The following is a 14718-nucleotide window of genomic DNA, read 5'->3' as shown; positions in this document are numbered from 1 at the left end:
CTCTCTTGCTGGTTCATAACTTACCTTATTTCAAAATTAATTAACCATTAATATATTACATAAAGTCTATAAACCTTTTTTTCAAAGGGCGCATAACTAGGAAGTTGCACCAATATTCATGGCAAGAATCATATTTTAAGAGGCCCTTAGGCAAAAACTTATCGTGGATCACTCCCTGACTGCTCCCAAGTTCTCATTAGTAATGCAATCTGTACTGACATAATACCTATTGTGTCTTATTGTGTAATCATTTCATTAAACACAACATAATGGGGAATATACTCCCAAAAACACTTCCCATCTGGGGACATAACTGTATGTTATAAAGCTTTATATTACTTTTGAACAAAAACTCAAATGCTTGTCTTCATTTACTTCAAATGTTGAAACCAGATCAGAAGTTGAAGAGAACGGAAATTTAGAGGTCACTTTCTTTAGGATGAGATATAGCTTCACCACTATGATCCCAAAATTAAAGCAAACACTAGAAACACACCGGTTCTCTGGTTCCCATTAAGTTCAAGCCAATTGGCATCTGTTGACAAGGTGATGACCCCTGTGCTTTGGGACAGTGAGGGATAAAATCATCCATGTTGCCGAGGAGCATCTGGATGAATAAGTGACTTTTGAGGCCCCTCAGCATCCAGTTGGTAATTAAACTTGGCCAGTTTTGTTGAGAACGATAGCTGGATAGCTGATACACACACATGCAGATGCACACATGCAATCCTTCACCAATAGAAATAGCACATACTTGTACAATAAAGGTAAAATAAAATGACATCTCTTTAGATGCAAAACATACACTACTGTTCAAAAGTTTGGGGTCACCCAGGCAATTTCATGTTTTCTATGAAAACTCACATTTTTATTCATGTGCTGACATAATTATACAAGGGTTTTCTAATTATTAATTAGCCTTTCAACACCATTAACTAACACAATGTAGCATTAGAACACAGGAGTGATGGTTGCTGGAAATGTTCCTCTGTACCCCTATGGAGATATTCCATTAAAAATCAGCTGTTTCCAGCTAGAATAGTCATTTACCACATTAACAATGTCTAGACTGTATTTATCATTCATTTAATGTTATCTTAATTGAAAAAAAATGCTATTCTTTTAAAAAGTAAGGACATTTCTAAGTGACCTCAATTGTCTGTAACTATAAGTTGTCAAATAAATTCAGCTAATCATGTTTAATTTAATTTAATTTTCTTATAATTTTCTGTCTGATGAACTGATTAGTTACATTTTTGATGTCAAGCCCTAATTAACTGCATTACTGAGTGACAACATTGGTAATTTGCTGAAGGTCCAGATGATGACAGGATATGCTCAAGGTTTCGGACTATTAATTTCAAGGTTGATTTCTGAGGTAATTGCACCTAAATATTAAGGTGCTTGAGATTATATAGTCAATATGACAGTGATATATAGCCAAAAATTCATGTCTGCCAAGAGTCTGAAGATCACGCATATGTAGAAGAGGTCATTAATACCTCGAGGAACCACTAGTGGGTCCTTCATTAGAAATGTCTGCTGTGTAGACAGGTATTGTTAAAACACCTGCAACATCTTGTGTTGCATTCAAGCTCCTAAAGTGCAAGAAGAAATCTTTGAAAACGTTTACAAAATCATTCATCATCCAGGTTTCAGAGGATAAAGTCCATTTAGAAATCCAAATAATAAAATAAAAGAGAAATGTTATCTCTGCAATTCACCCGTTTCTTTCAATATATAGTGTGTCATCTAACCCAGCAGTGGAATAAGTATTCAGATCCTTTAGTAAAAGTGCCAATGCAGCAATGCGAAAATACTAATAATCTGCAGGTGGCGCTAGTTTGAACCGCTTTAGAGGCAGTTTAAAGGAAAAGGCCAAAAACTAAAATAGATTTCTTTCCTCTCATATTAGTCATTTGACAACCCCTCATATTTATCTGTTGCCCCTTTTTATGAATCTTTAAATGTGGCTAAGATATTAGATCAGATTATGTATTGAACTGCCACTATTTGATGGAGCTGAACTAATAGACCTCTGAAATGTGAACACAACTACACACTGCTTTACGTAAGACATCAGAAGACAAATTGGTTGGAAACCGTAAGACTGAAGCTATGTCTTGTATTTTGAAGTGTCTCCCTGGTCACTGGTTAAACCCATAAAAACTCATCCCTGTGTAGCAAAACTACATATGTAGATTTTTTTATGAATGAAAATAATCCCTTCCTTCTTAAAAATGACTCAGATGTAACTCGCCCTTTAGAAAGTAGATCAAAAAATTTCCGGCCTCTGTATCTACACCATTCCTCTGCCACTTGCTGCAGCTTTAGCACACCAGCTCACCTACAACTCTGTTCAAACACTGTAAAAGTTACTCTATTGCAAGTTGTAATAATGGAATAGTTCAGTGATACATGTTTGATTTGGAAGCTGATTTTGAAAATGAACAGTGATCGAGACAACCCCAAACTACGGGATTGTTTCCTTTTGTTTGTTACATATAAAACCCAGGAAGTCTGACTCAGTGTTTTTGAGACTGTCATCAGTACACTGCAGAGTCAAGGTGTAAAAACTCAGTTTACTACTATTTTCGCTCATGATGTGTGTTACAGCGTATAAAAAAACACCACATGGACATGTTAACAAGGTACAAAACTTTTTGAAAAATTGACTCCATACTTGTCAGATTATCTTTTGTGTAAAACAGTCGTGTTAAATGTAACAAAAGCTGCCTAATAAATGTAGAAAGTGGAGGTATCAATCGGCATTAAATGGAAATACAAGCACCTCAAAACTGTGCTGTTCATCAAAGGAATTGTATTTAATTTCAGCTACAAGCGGCAGATCTTTGTGACTCATCAGACAGCTGTAAGTAATAACATTAATGACGGCTACATTCCTGTGAGGTGTTTTAGTGCCAGTTCCTCTACCTTGTGTTGGCTCATTGGAAACGCTTACTGGGACAAATAAATGAAACATCATTCATCTTATTAGTAACACCTGCGCTTTCCTTGCTATGGCTGCCCTGCTTCTATTATTACTTAAACAAAACTTCTAAATAATGTTGCTTAATGCTTCATTGCCGTGTGGTGCTTTATTATGAGGACTTGTAATGTTATCAGGACAGCAATGGTTTGGGGGCTAAAAGATTTAGGAGGAGCTGGACCAGCCTGAGTGGGTGTTACATTAGTTTGGCCACTAGAGGGCGTCCTGTCCCCACTGAACACCAGGTGGGGGGTTTCCCCTCTGAAAAGGTAAGCATCCCTCCTTGCGCCCGACAGCAGGGGTGCCAAAAAATGAAGCGAGGAAAAAGCCGGAGGCTGACATTTTCTCCAGGGTGTCCGCCGCAGGGGACCGAGCGCAGAGAACCCGGGGCTTTGAGCAGAAAGACCACTGACGCTTGTTTTGCAGACACAATCAGCAGACTGATCCAAGTGCAGCAACTCTAAAAGGACCGAGGAGAGCTCCCCGCTTGAATCCCATCTGACAGCAAGTGAGTGTGTTGCCTGTTGTTGCTCTTGTTTGCTTTCATTCTGTCTTCAGTCCAATCTGTGCCACTTGTAACTGGAGAGATAATCTACCGAGATTAGTGGCTGGATGTTGGAGCGCCTTTTATTTCCACACAAACGCGTCACATTTGGCCCTCTGTGGGAAAAACTGCGTGGACTGTCAGTGTGCAGCTCTCAGTGGAGCAGATTTATAGGTGGCAGCAGGATCTTTCAGTTTGTTGTCCTGTTAACGAACTAAACATTTACAGTATTTTGTTCGGCTCCAAGACAGCTAGTTGGACCGAACTTACGAAGGCCTGCAGTGTTTGTTTCAGTTTTTTCTATTTACTGGGCTGCTTTAAACGCAAGCATTTTAATTGAAAACACTGGAAAGCAAGTAATAAATCTGCAACGTTAGTCCCAATCTAGGAGGAATTTGAGAGGAGGAATAAAAACAAACACCAGGGGAACAGTGGAAAAATAAAAATGTGATGAGAACAATGAAGATTTATTGTAAAAGTAACTTAGAGTCCTGCAGTTATTTTAGGGTTCATGTGAGAATATCATCAGGAAGGAGAAGAGGAAGAGGATTTGGAATGAAGGATTTAAGAAAAGCGACTGAACAGAGGGAAAGAGGAGCAAAAAGAGGAAGTTTGCTGGATGAAAATGCGTAAAACAAAAAATCCTGGGGATCTGTGCGCACTGCATGGAGACTCTGTCCCTGCATCGCTCCTCACTTGGTTTAATCAAATGTATTCTATTTTAATGAACCTGGCTCCCCTTTGTGTTCAAATCCATTAAGTGTCAGTGTCGTTTTCAGTTTTTTTTTCTATCTCTTTGTATTCGTTAATTAGTACTGGCTGCAGGTGTGCGCACAGGATTGGGGTTAATGCGTATTATTTTTAATTATCCGGGGGTGTGAATACATGTTTAAACGCTCTTTGTTTGAAGGTAATTATTGGAATAAAAGGCACTAAAGCGCAGCTCGGTTACGGGCTGGGCCGAGCCGGAGCTGGGCCATGCCGGGCTGTTCCACCCCAGAGGATGGTACAGTAAAAAGCCCCGCAGGAGGAATGTTGATCAGCTTACAGCGGAGCCAGGAGGTGCTCGGGATTTGATCGGCCGCGATGCTCGAATAACGAGCCGCCGGTAGGCAGCCTGCACCTGCAATAACACGCAGAGCAACACGCGAGCTGTCGCCTATATATTAACTGGAATTATGAAGTGGATTGTGGCCGTCCTCGCGGTTCTGCTGCGCTGCTTTTACACATGTAACGTTTTATTATTCTGCGCGCACTTACAAAACAAATTCGGGTCGTCTGATATGATTGGCTGAGACATTTTCAAACCAAGAAGCACTTAATGTTCCAAACAAAAGTCACCATATACGTTCTTTGTGTAGAAATGTCAGTGATAAATGTCGGTATTACTCAGTTCTTTTGGCCACATCAATACGTGCTTTATTTCTGGAGTCGCTGTGATCCAATGACCTCTCCAGTGCGCTTTTACGCACACACTCCCTCTGACAGGCTGCATAAAATTGCAAACACTCATCATGACAAACCACATGCTCTTTAACCGGCACTAACAGAGGGGTATAAAGCCATATGAACGCACTTAATGAGTTAATGTGATGCTGTCATGGCCGAGGGCGCGGGGCCACATTTCTCTGCCAAAGCGAACCTCTTTTCACTCAAACACACGTCCCCAGAACGCAACAGCGAATCAGCACTATGATCTATTTGATCTGACGCTACTTTTCACAGCGTCAGATCAATACATATAAGTAAAAAATATCAAAACGTGGACATTGTTGGTACTTTTACGCACGGACGTTCGCTAATAAATCCAACATGTGTTGCGCTGTTGTTGGGATTAATAAGTTATAACATTCTGCATCTGCCTCTTGTTTCTGTGGGCCCCGGAGCCCCGCTAAGCCTCTACTCTGTTTCAACAGGTTCAACGTTGTGTGCTCATTACGACCTCCATATGGCAGCCTGTGAACACAGCGAGCCATGGAGCATTTAGAGCAGCACAGTAACAATCAGTCCGTAAAGCGGCGGAGGTATTTGTTGTAAAAGTGAGACCAGTTGTGTTGTTTAAAGGGGGGAGAGAGGAAAAAAGAAGAAGCTTGAAAAAAGCAGGAGTTTGGTCAAGAGTTGATTTTTGTTTGCGCGTATGTTTGGCTACAGAACTAAATTATACGCATCGCCAAATTGCAGGTAAAATGAAACGCAACTAAACACATCGGGCTTTTTGGAGTATTTAGACGTCCCTCTTTTCCTCTTTCTCACCCTCGCTCTCTCTCTCTCCCTCTCCAGCGCGCTCTCGTTGCCTTTGCACACATGGTTTGGGAAAATCTGGGTTTGATTTTAATGGGGAGTAGCCTACCCCGGGCTCGCTTTACATATGGATGTACTGGACAGTTTTCAGTTGGTTTGAGCTCCGGGCGTGGATGGGTCTAGTGGTCCTCTCTCTCATGACTATGTCGCGTTTCTCCTGTTCCTTTTAATATTTTAAGGAGGTGAATGTGAGAAAGACGAGACACTTTTGGAGAGGACACTTTCTGACGGAAGAGAACCTCAACGCTAATTGGTGTGGATCTTTCTCAGGGGACGTCTCTCTTTTTTAAAATACAAACCCAGCAACACTGACGACTTGACACAGGGGTAAGTTTATAATTTGCGGGTCACCGTGGCTCTTCATTACGCACGCAGCATGTTCGTGTCTTTTTGTTTTTTTATGCGGAGCGCAGATTTCAATTTTACGCACCACTTCTCTTCTCAGAGGAGAAGTAAGTGACTCACGGCGCTTGCTGTGACGGGCTGTCCATTACCTGCCATTTGTTTTAAATGAAGGCAATGACTGTCATTACCTTATTATAGACTGAGGTCGTGTGACTGTAAGTAGATGTTTGGGCTGCTGAATCACCGGGGCGCGCTGGATCAGAGCGGCGGATACCACGGGCAGGTGTCAGCCTCCTTGGTTTACACCTGGCCCGTTGGTCGCCAGAACAAAAAATAATACAAAAACAGCCTTTGTGGATGGTTTAACGCGAGGTACAAGAGATGTTCTGTGAGAAGGCACTGAGTTTTTGCAGCAGCTTCCTCTTACGTTTCTAATATTTTCCTTTTTCCCTCTGGCTTCCACGTGCATATTGAAACATTTGTGCGCAAAAAAAAAAAAAAAAAAAAAAATCTGGATAGCTTATTTTTTTCTGCTGCTAATGAGCCAAACTATCCACAGAAAGCACCACTCTTCATTATTAAATGTCAGGACTGATCTCACTGAATTTTACGCAGCAGCTCTGTGGTTTGCGTTAAACTTGATTTGGCACCGAAGCGCATTGTCGGCAAGGTGTGCCAGGAAACAATAGCCCTGACAATAATGACGCGCTCCACCCTCCCAGGGCTCCTCTACCCTTCTCTTCTCAAGCAGCTACAAGCCTGGAAGCGAAAGCGAGAGTCCCACACTGATTGCTTATCTTAACTGCTTCAATAGACTTAAAGTATGCCCCTATTGCGCACTGAAACAGTGTCAGCCACTTGACCTACTTCTCACTCTCACCGCAAATGACTGGAATTAGTCCATGAAGAAGGCCTCTGAATCCTCACCGGCTCGCCAAGGTCAGAAAGAATGTGAATATGTCAAGTTTTAAAGCCAGAGGAGGGGTGGAAAGCAGAGATGAAGTGAAGCGCTGTTCATCTGGAGAGCCGCCATTGCCTCCCTGTTTTTGCAAATTAATCATCATTATTTAATTGCATCACGCCCTGCTTCCATCAGGAGGAGAGTGAGGGAGGTAGAGCCAGGAGCAGCTGAAGGCACATGATGTGGAAGCTAATCCAAAGCAACATAGTGCAGATTTTATTCACTCCTGGAACGTGGTGTGTGTGTGTGAGCACTTGTATGTGGTATTTATAAAGCCCAGAGTAAAGGCGGCTGGATGGAGATGGATAAAGCTGCAGTAACATAAGCAGATCGTTTTCTTCTGCCTTGAAAAGCAGGATTCCTCAGGAACTCTTGGCTCCGTCCACCTGAACGAGTAAAGTCAACACTTGCAATATATTTTTCTTCTGTGGCTTCAGCAGTTTGACAGGGCAAAGTAATGCTAGATCTCTCTTTTCTGTCAATCCCCGCTTTCACCCCCCTGTTTTTCTAGCGTGTAACATCATCCCCTCCTTGAGTCGGGCATTTGTCATTTTGAATAAATGACACAAGCCGATTAAAAAATTAGCTTTGCTCAACCGCAGCCCTGCTGGTGAAGCTATCAGTGAAGCTCAGAGATCAGAATGATCACCTTTCAGAATACAGCTGCTTGGCAAGTAGCTGCAATATCAGACTCTGGAACCTAATTACACAGCAAATACAAGAGTGTTCTTGAATGACTGACGCTGGATTTGACACTGTGCAGAAATTTTACGTTCCTTCCTTCCTGGATCATTTCCATGCCCGACCTTTATAATTAGACCTTCTTTTTAGATGAATGTGGTGTGACTGAGCGGCTACATTACACACACACTCATTCACCGTCTCCACATAAGAGGTGAGAATGAAGCTCAAGCGCTGTCTCACTACTGACTCGAGTGGCCGTGTGTTTTCTCTTTTAAGAGACAAATTAGGTGTGTGCTCTCTGTTAAAATACCCATCATCTGACACCCAGGTCGTTCCTCGCTGTGGGAAGAGGATCCAGGGGCAAGGATTCACATGCTTTATCCTGCCACTTCCTGCACGCTGCTATGCTTGGATTTGCTAGCCACACATTTCGTCCAGATGCAGAGTGATATGTGTGTGAGGTCCGCATGTGTGCGACCGCTTAATACCTATCAGTGAGCTTATCTGACTTGGATACACACAGTCACATCAGGAGTGATTGGTGAATATTTTTTGCCCAATTTGCTTGTACAGTTGTTAACACGCCTTCCAGTGTTGGCTAGCGTCAGTCCTGCTCATCTCGCTGACAGACGGAAAGTGTGTAAGAACAAAAAGTTAAATCAAGCTTCTTCCATAAAGTTGGATAACATGAGTTAAACCAAAGACAGGCATTTCCACTCTGACTTCTGACCTTTAAGCAAAGATCGCCCGGTGTGCAGTAAGAGATGTGGAGTGAGGAAGGGAGTTGTCTGATGAGTCACCGTCTTTGGCATCCTTTACGTGTCCTCATGTGTGAACGAGGACGTAAACTGCACCTACCAGCGAACAACATATGTTTGTCCGTCAACAACGTGTGCGTTTAAGTGCAACGTACGCAACCTCACGAGTATTCCAAGCACTTAATAAAATGATTTGTGGTTTTCTTCCCCCTCTGTGAGTTCAAAGCGGGTCCGTGCTTTTTTGGCTGTGGGGAAGAGGTTGCTCTTGTGCAATGGAAAAAAAAAAGAGAGAGACTGTTTTCCTGTTAGGGGGGCTTTTTTTGGGAAAACCGCGGCTCTGCCTACCGCAGCCAACCTTCAAAGAGCTTTGAAGGAGCATTCACCTCTTCTTCTTCTTCTCCTTAAATCCTTCCATCCCTCCAAACGAGCTACTTCCCCTCATATCCAGGAACACCTCACCTGGCTCTCGAGCTGCGGTCTGAGATGTGCTCAGGTTCATGGGAAATGTTCAATCAGGGAGGCCTCGATCCATTCACACGCCCCGAGAACGGCACTCAGCATCTTTTGCACGTCTTTATTATCTCTGTAAATGGGCTACAGGATGGTTTTTGTCCAGCAACTAATTTTGAGAGAGAATCTGTGCCTCTGCAGGACTGTGGGTGTCATCCCTTTTTCTCAGGCGCATCTTGACAGCACATGTAGGGGAAATATTTCTTGCATTTGAAAACAGATCACAGCTTGACATAGGAGGCTATAAATTTTTGGACTTTGGTCCCTTTGCTCCCAAATTTATCTCCCTGTCAGTTAAAAATCCGAGACAAAGTGCTGTCTTCTCATCCAAGTTCATAGCTATATTTTTACTTGTAAAATAGTTTGGTAGGACGTAAGTCTTGTAGGAGCTTCATGGTTGTTTTAAAACCCTTCTTTGATTTGAGTAAATATGCAAACGTCTTTTGGTTTAGGTTGAGGATTTTGGAGTTTAGGGTCAAGTTTTGTCACTGATTTGGTCATTATGTATGCTTTTATTTAAGAAACATTTGTAGATTTTATATGCTTTTCGTGTTAAAATAGCTGAAAACTAAAAGCAAAGATGTGAAAACAAGATTTTTACAGTTCAATCGCCTCATAGTTGTCCTATTTTTTGTTTACAGTAGAGGAACTTTGGCTCACATGAAGCATCATCATATTTGCACTTTGTCTCCATTTTCCTCTGTACTTTTGATAAGCGCGGCAGTCAAATATAAACGTGCTGCAAAGCAGAAAGCACAGCAGTTTGGATGTGTGAAGACAGAGGCGTGTGAAAACACTGTTAGCGTAAAAAACAACAACCTAAAACCACAGGTCATTTTAATTCAACTCGTATGCAGTTCGGCCTGATCCGATTCTCACAAATTAACCCTGTTTAACCCTGAGTCCAGTGAGTCACAGAGGCCGAAAACTTTCTGCCGGCTCACATCCTCTCCCTTCCCTCAGCCTCGAATTTTCTCACCAAAAACACTGACCTCACCAAACAGTCCATTAACAGAAAAACACACCACAATTTGTCCTATCAGCATTTTCCCCTCACTTTTGCGCTAAAAGCGTACATGTGCCTGAAAACAACGGGCAGCAGCTTTTGCACAACTTCCCGCCTGAGCACATGAGAACCAGCTTGACCTCACATCCCACCTTTGCGCTGCCTGTCTGCTCTCATCCTGCTCGGTTCTGGATCGGGTTCTGTTGATTTAAAGAACTGCTGTCAGAGTCAGGGCCAGCCGTGTGGGCTGGGCCACAGAAGCGGCTGCATTCCTCTGCTGGGCGTTCAGGCTTTCTCCCTGCACTGTCTCTTTCCGTCAGATGGAAAGGTGGAGAATATTCAGTTTTATGATACCCTTTGGATCCCCCTGATTTGTCTTAAGCCGCACAAGCTCTTCCAAGAGATGTTTTATTTAATTCTTGCCCCTGCGGCAGATAGAATAGCTCGGATAGAGCAGCTTGTGTCGATAGAGCTGATAGTGAATCGCTTGGAAGGCCTGAATTAGAGTAAAGTTAAAAAGCCTGAACATGAGCCCTTCCAGAGACACACACACAGAAACTGAGGAGGCATAAGCGGGCTTTAAAAAAAATTTGTCAGTGATCCCTGCTAATGACGCCCTCAGCTGTGAGAGTTGACCCCCTCCTGCCCTCGGCCCTCCCTCCTCCTCCTCCTCCTCCTCAGTCCCTAATGAATGCCAGCGAGGAGCTCAGAGTATCCTTCACCCCCACGTCCACCACACACACACAGACAGTAAGATCCTCGTCATCACCGTGGAGACGAGGATCCCCGACATCATCAAGTGGAAAAAAAGTCCACCGATACCTGACCCCTGTTACCTCAGGCCTGTCAGTCATGTTGATTCATCTGGACAGGCTTATTTACCTATCAAAAGTCAGTGTGTGTGTAAAGGGATAAGCATGTGATTAGTGCTGGACCGAATAGCTCATTCATCTGTTCAGCGGAAATAATTGGGTAGATAAATTATCGAGCAAAAATCTCAAATATCTGCAAGTTCCACTTTCTCAAATACAGAATTTAGTTTCTACTGAATTGTACAATGATTGTAAATGACACATAAAGTCCAATTAAATAGCAACATAAGTTGTGTGAGCAAGTCACACAGTACTTTTTTTAAATGAACTTAACATTTCAGCTAACATAAACTATGCCTGGATTTTTATTTAAATTAATTAGACCTTTTTATATCATTATGTTTGCACAACTAAACAATACAAACTAATTCAAGATGCTGAGTTCAAACAACTTTTATTTTCATGTTTTTACAGCAAGTTATTTGGTTTAACTAGTCATTTTATGTATTCTCAGCTGCAAATTAAGTTGGTTCAACTTGAAATGTCTTGTTCTTACGACTAAAATAACTGTAAAGCTGATGGGACAATTATGCTAGCTCAACCCCGACTGTTTATTGTAAGCTTCAGGAAAGACATGTGCAAATCCTGAAATATCTACCTGAAGATTTTAAGGCAGCCAGGTTACTATTTTGAGTTGAACATGCTTGCTAATTTTTTACAGTGTATGCGGACAGAAGGTGGTAATTTAATTTGGTTTCCAGAAATCTGTGATTGTCGTTTGTTTTCTACCAGTTTCTGATATCTTAAAGACAAATTAAGGAGTTTTTAAAATGAAAAAAAAGATGCACGTGAGAATGAATGAATAGGATGAGTAGGAGCTTATTATTATTCATCTGAATACCATCTGAAACAGCATCAAACCATCTGTGTACAAGAGGATTTCTGACCTTTTAGCTTTCTCGTTCCGTTCTTTTACATTCACACAATGCGTCTTTCCATAATGATAATAAGATTGGAGGTGGCCCTGTTGTTGGCCTATTAAAAAACCCTCCATGGCTCTGAACAGCCAGTAATAACCCCACCAGGGATTACTGTACGGCAGGCTGCAGGGATAGCAGGGTACCACTTGGGACCCCAGCTTGCTGTCATCTGAGACAGGCAACCCAGAAGACCTCCATTCACTGGCAGTCTGAGTGTGGCCACCACGCCGGGCCTCCAGAGCAGCGTGAAAGGCTCCCACTTGGGATACAAAGTGGCTCAGCTGTCCCTCTGCTATCCTCACCTCCCCTGGCGCCCTCCTCTACACCCAAGCCAAATAAAGCCTCTCAGCGACTTCTGTTTTCCTAATCTGTGAACTCTGACAGAAGCGCCCACGCTTGAAAGAGAGACAACTCAACATGGGATGATCTCCCAGTGACAGGGAGAAGCTGAAAAAACGTTCCGTGGAATGTCTCCGCTGAAACCACCAGACCACCCTGTCGTCTTCCTGCTCCTCTCTTTCTTTCTTTCTCTCTCTCTGTCTGTCTTCCTGCCTCTCTGTGTTGCTCCCTTTATTCCTCACCCACCTCTTTTTAATCTAATTTCCTTTCCTTATTCCCCTCCTTTATCTAACTTCTCTAATTGGCTTGTCACTGGTTGATTAAAACCACTGAATCCGGTCCAACTGCAAAACGGCCTGAGTTGTGGCGAAGCACAGCTTCCTATGCAGGGGGCGTCCGCTCGCTCTGAAAGCCTAATATTTTTTTTGTTCTTTCACATGCTGTGCCCATATTACTAATGAGCAAATTATTTAACAGTGCAGCAGCTTAGCCACCGGGGATCGTAGCATGTTAGCCCCAATACATTTTCCTTGCCATTAATCCACAGAGGAATGTTGCGGTGACAAATTGGCTGAGCAGTTTGTATTTGTCACTGCAGTCCAAGCAGCCATTCACTTGGAAATTGGCTCCGCTGGTGCTTACCAGAAGGTGGTGGGCTAGTGAGCTGGGTCTAATCCAACTTTAATGTCAAAATCCATGATCAAAATGTAAACAGAAGGTCAGCCAGCATCAGAAATGCAGTTGGAAACCAATATTAATTCTATATTGATCAGCACATCTTTGTATAAATTTATTAATTCTAAACTTATTAGAAGAATTGTGTAACATTTGTGGAAGATACTTATTCACTTCCAATAGCATTCGGGTCTGTATTGTAAAAATTGCTGTCAGTACGCCTAGTTTAGAAACTAGAAACTGGGGGTCGACCAGTATCTATGTTTTTAGAGCCGATGCCAATAACTGCTTATTAGTAATCAAAGAGACCAGTAAGTGATGTTTGCTTTTATTTTTTATTTTACAAGTGTTTTTTTTAACATGGAACTTTTTAACATTTTTCCTTTGGTGTCGACTGGCTGTAACTCGTGACGTAAACAATCAGATAGTTCTGTGTATTTTACTTCATTTATTTAACTGCAAGTGGGTTTTTAAAGCAACAATGCAATTAATGGGTAAGATGCTTGATGTTGGATACGATACTTGGCAATGCCAGTCAACTGAGTCAGCAGTAAAAAATAATGCTTGTATCAATGACAATGCCTTTTTTAAATAAACATTTTGCTTCTGGTACAAATTAAACAGGATGTAGCATAACATTTTGCAACATTTGGGCAGAATCGGGCGAGCTGGTTACCCGTTACCAGTTTTTGTGTGAAGCTGCTTGTCAATGATGGTAGCTTTTTATTTATTTTACCAACAGTGCTACTGATCTACTTCACAGCCTATGTATAAAACATGGGCGGAAAATGCGAAAGTGACTTAAATCTGTATTTTTCTAATGGCCAGCAGAGGGCGACTCCCAAAAGAAGTCAGATTGTATAGAACTGCATGAGATAATTACCAAAATTCTCATTTGATCTGTTACTTCAGTAAACATTTTTCTAATGAGTTTATGGTCTCAAATGCTAGTTTTAAGTCTTTAGGGTGCGGCTACTTGTTGTTAAGCTCCTGTTCAAAGGGAATTGATAGATATGTTGGGTTTCTCTCTACAGTATAATATTGGAAGGTATTGACCTTGTTATAGCTGTGTTTCCACAATGTTTTTGACATGTTGAATCAGAAATAGGTAATGAAAATGGCAAAACATATTTAAAAAAGTTTCTATGCTCACTTAAGGTGATTTTTTTAAAAATAAGTCCTGACACTGTGAGCCCATAACTCATATGCTCACTCATAAGCTGCTTTCTGCTGCTTTTGCTGCTTTTGCCTCCAGAAAACATGGCTAAAACCAGCTGACATCAAAGAATAAATACAAGACTTCTCTCCATTTTTCTGTCACAGACACACAAAGTGTTGTTTGTTTCTTGTTGTTCTTCAAGGTTTTTCAGCATCTATCAAATGCTGGTTTTCTTACTGGCTGCTTCTACTCTAGACTTTACACTGCACTGCTGGGTTTACTCAAAGCAGATGCCCAATTTTCATTTTCTTCTTCTTTTTTTCATGTTTTGCGACAAGCCAAAAAGAGACTTTAAATTTGCTTGACAATTGCATGGAAACACGGCTTATGTGAAGTGCCCTGAGAGGACTTATGTTGTGAATTGACTCTGTATAAATAAAATTGAATTGAAAAGAATCGGGATTGATAAATCGATACCATATGGGTGCGCACAGCATCCTCGAATTCTCAGTTAGATTCACCGCTCAGCTGTCACATTCCATTTAAAAAAACTCAGATTACAACAGCCAAAATGTCAAATGTGGATTCAAAACAGTAGTCCACAAACCAATGGGTGACAGTAGGGTGGCTACGTCCATCTTTTACATAAAGTCTG

At 41.8% G+C, this 14718-nt stretch overlaps 1 protein-coding gene across 2 annotated transcripts in view; it reads left to right on the top strand.

Annotated features, from left to right (window-relative positions):
* The first annotated feature begins 3306 nt into the window (after window positions 1-3306).
* ntn2 (netrin 2) overlaps window positions 3307-14718 on the top strand; it is a 45851-nt gene continuing 34439 nt past the window's right edge. The window contains exons 1-2 of one of the 2 annotated variants that reach the window (XM_055004713.1): window positions 3307-3497; window positions 6014-6161. The gene's annotated coding sequence lies outside the window, so the exon portion shown is untranslated. The remainder of the gene's footprint in view (window positions 3498-6013; window positions 6162-14718) is intronic. The other variant, XM_023298378.3, reaches the window with a different exon arrangement.

Source organism: Amphiprion ocellaris, chromosome 18 (genome assembly GCF_022539595.1).
Source record: "Amphiprion ocellaris isolate individual 3 ecotype Okinawa chromosome 18, ASM2253959v1, whole genome shotgun sequence".
Lineage (NCBI taxonomy): Eukaryota > Metazoa > Chordata > Actinopteri > Pomacentridae > Amphiprion > Amphiprion ocellaris.
The sequence above is the reverse complement of the archived record's forward strand: the minus strand, read 5'-3'. Positions and strand labels throughout refer to the sequence as shown.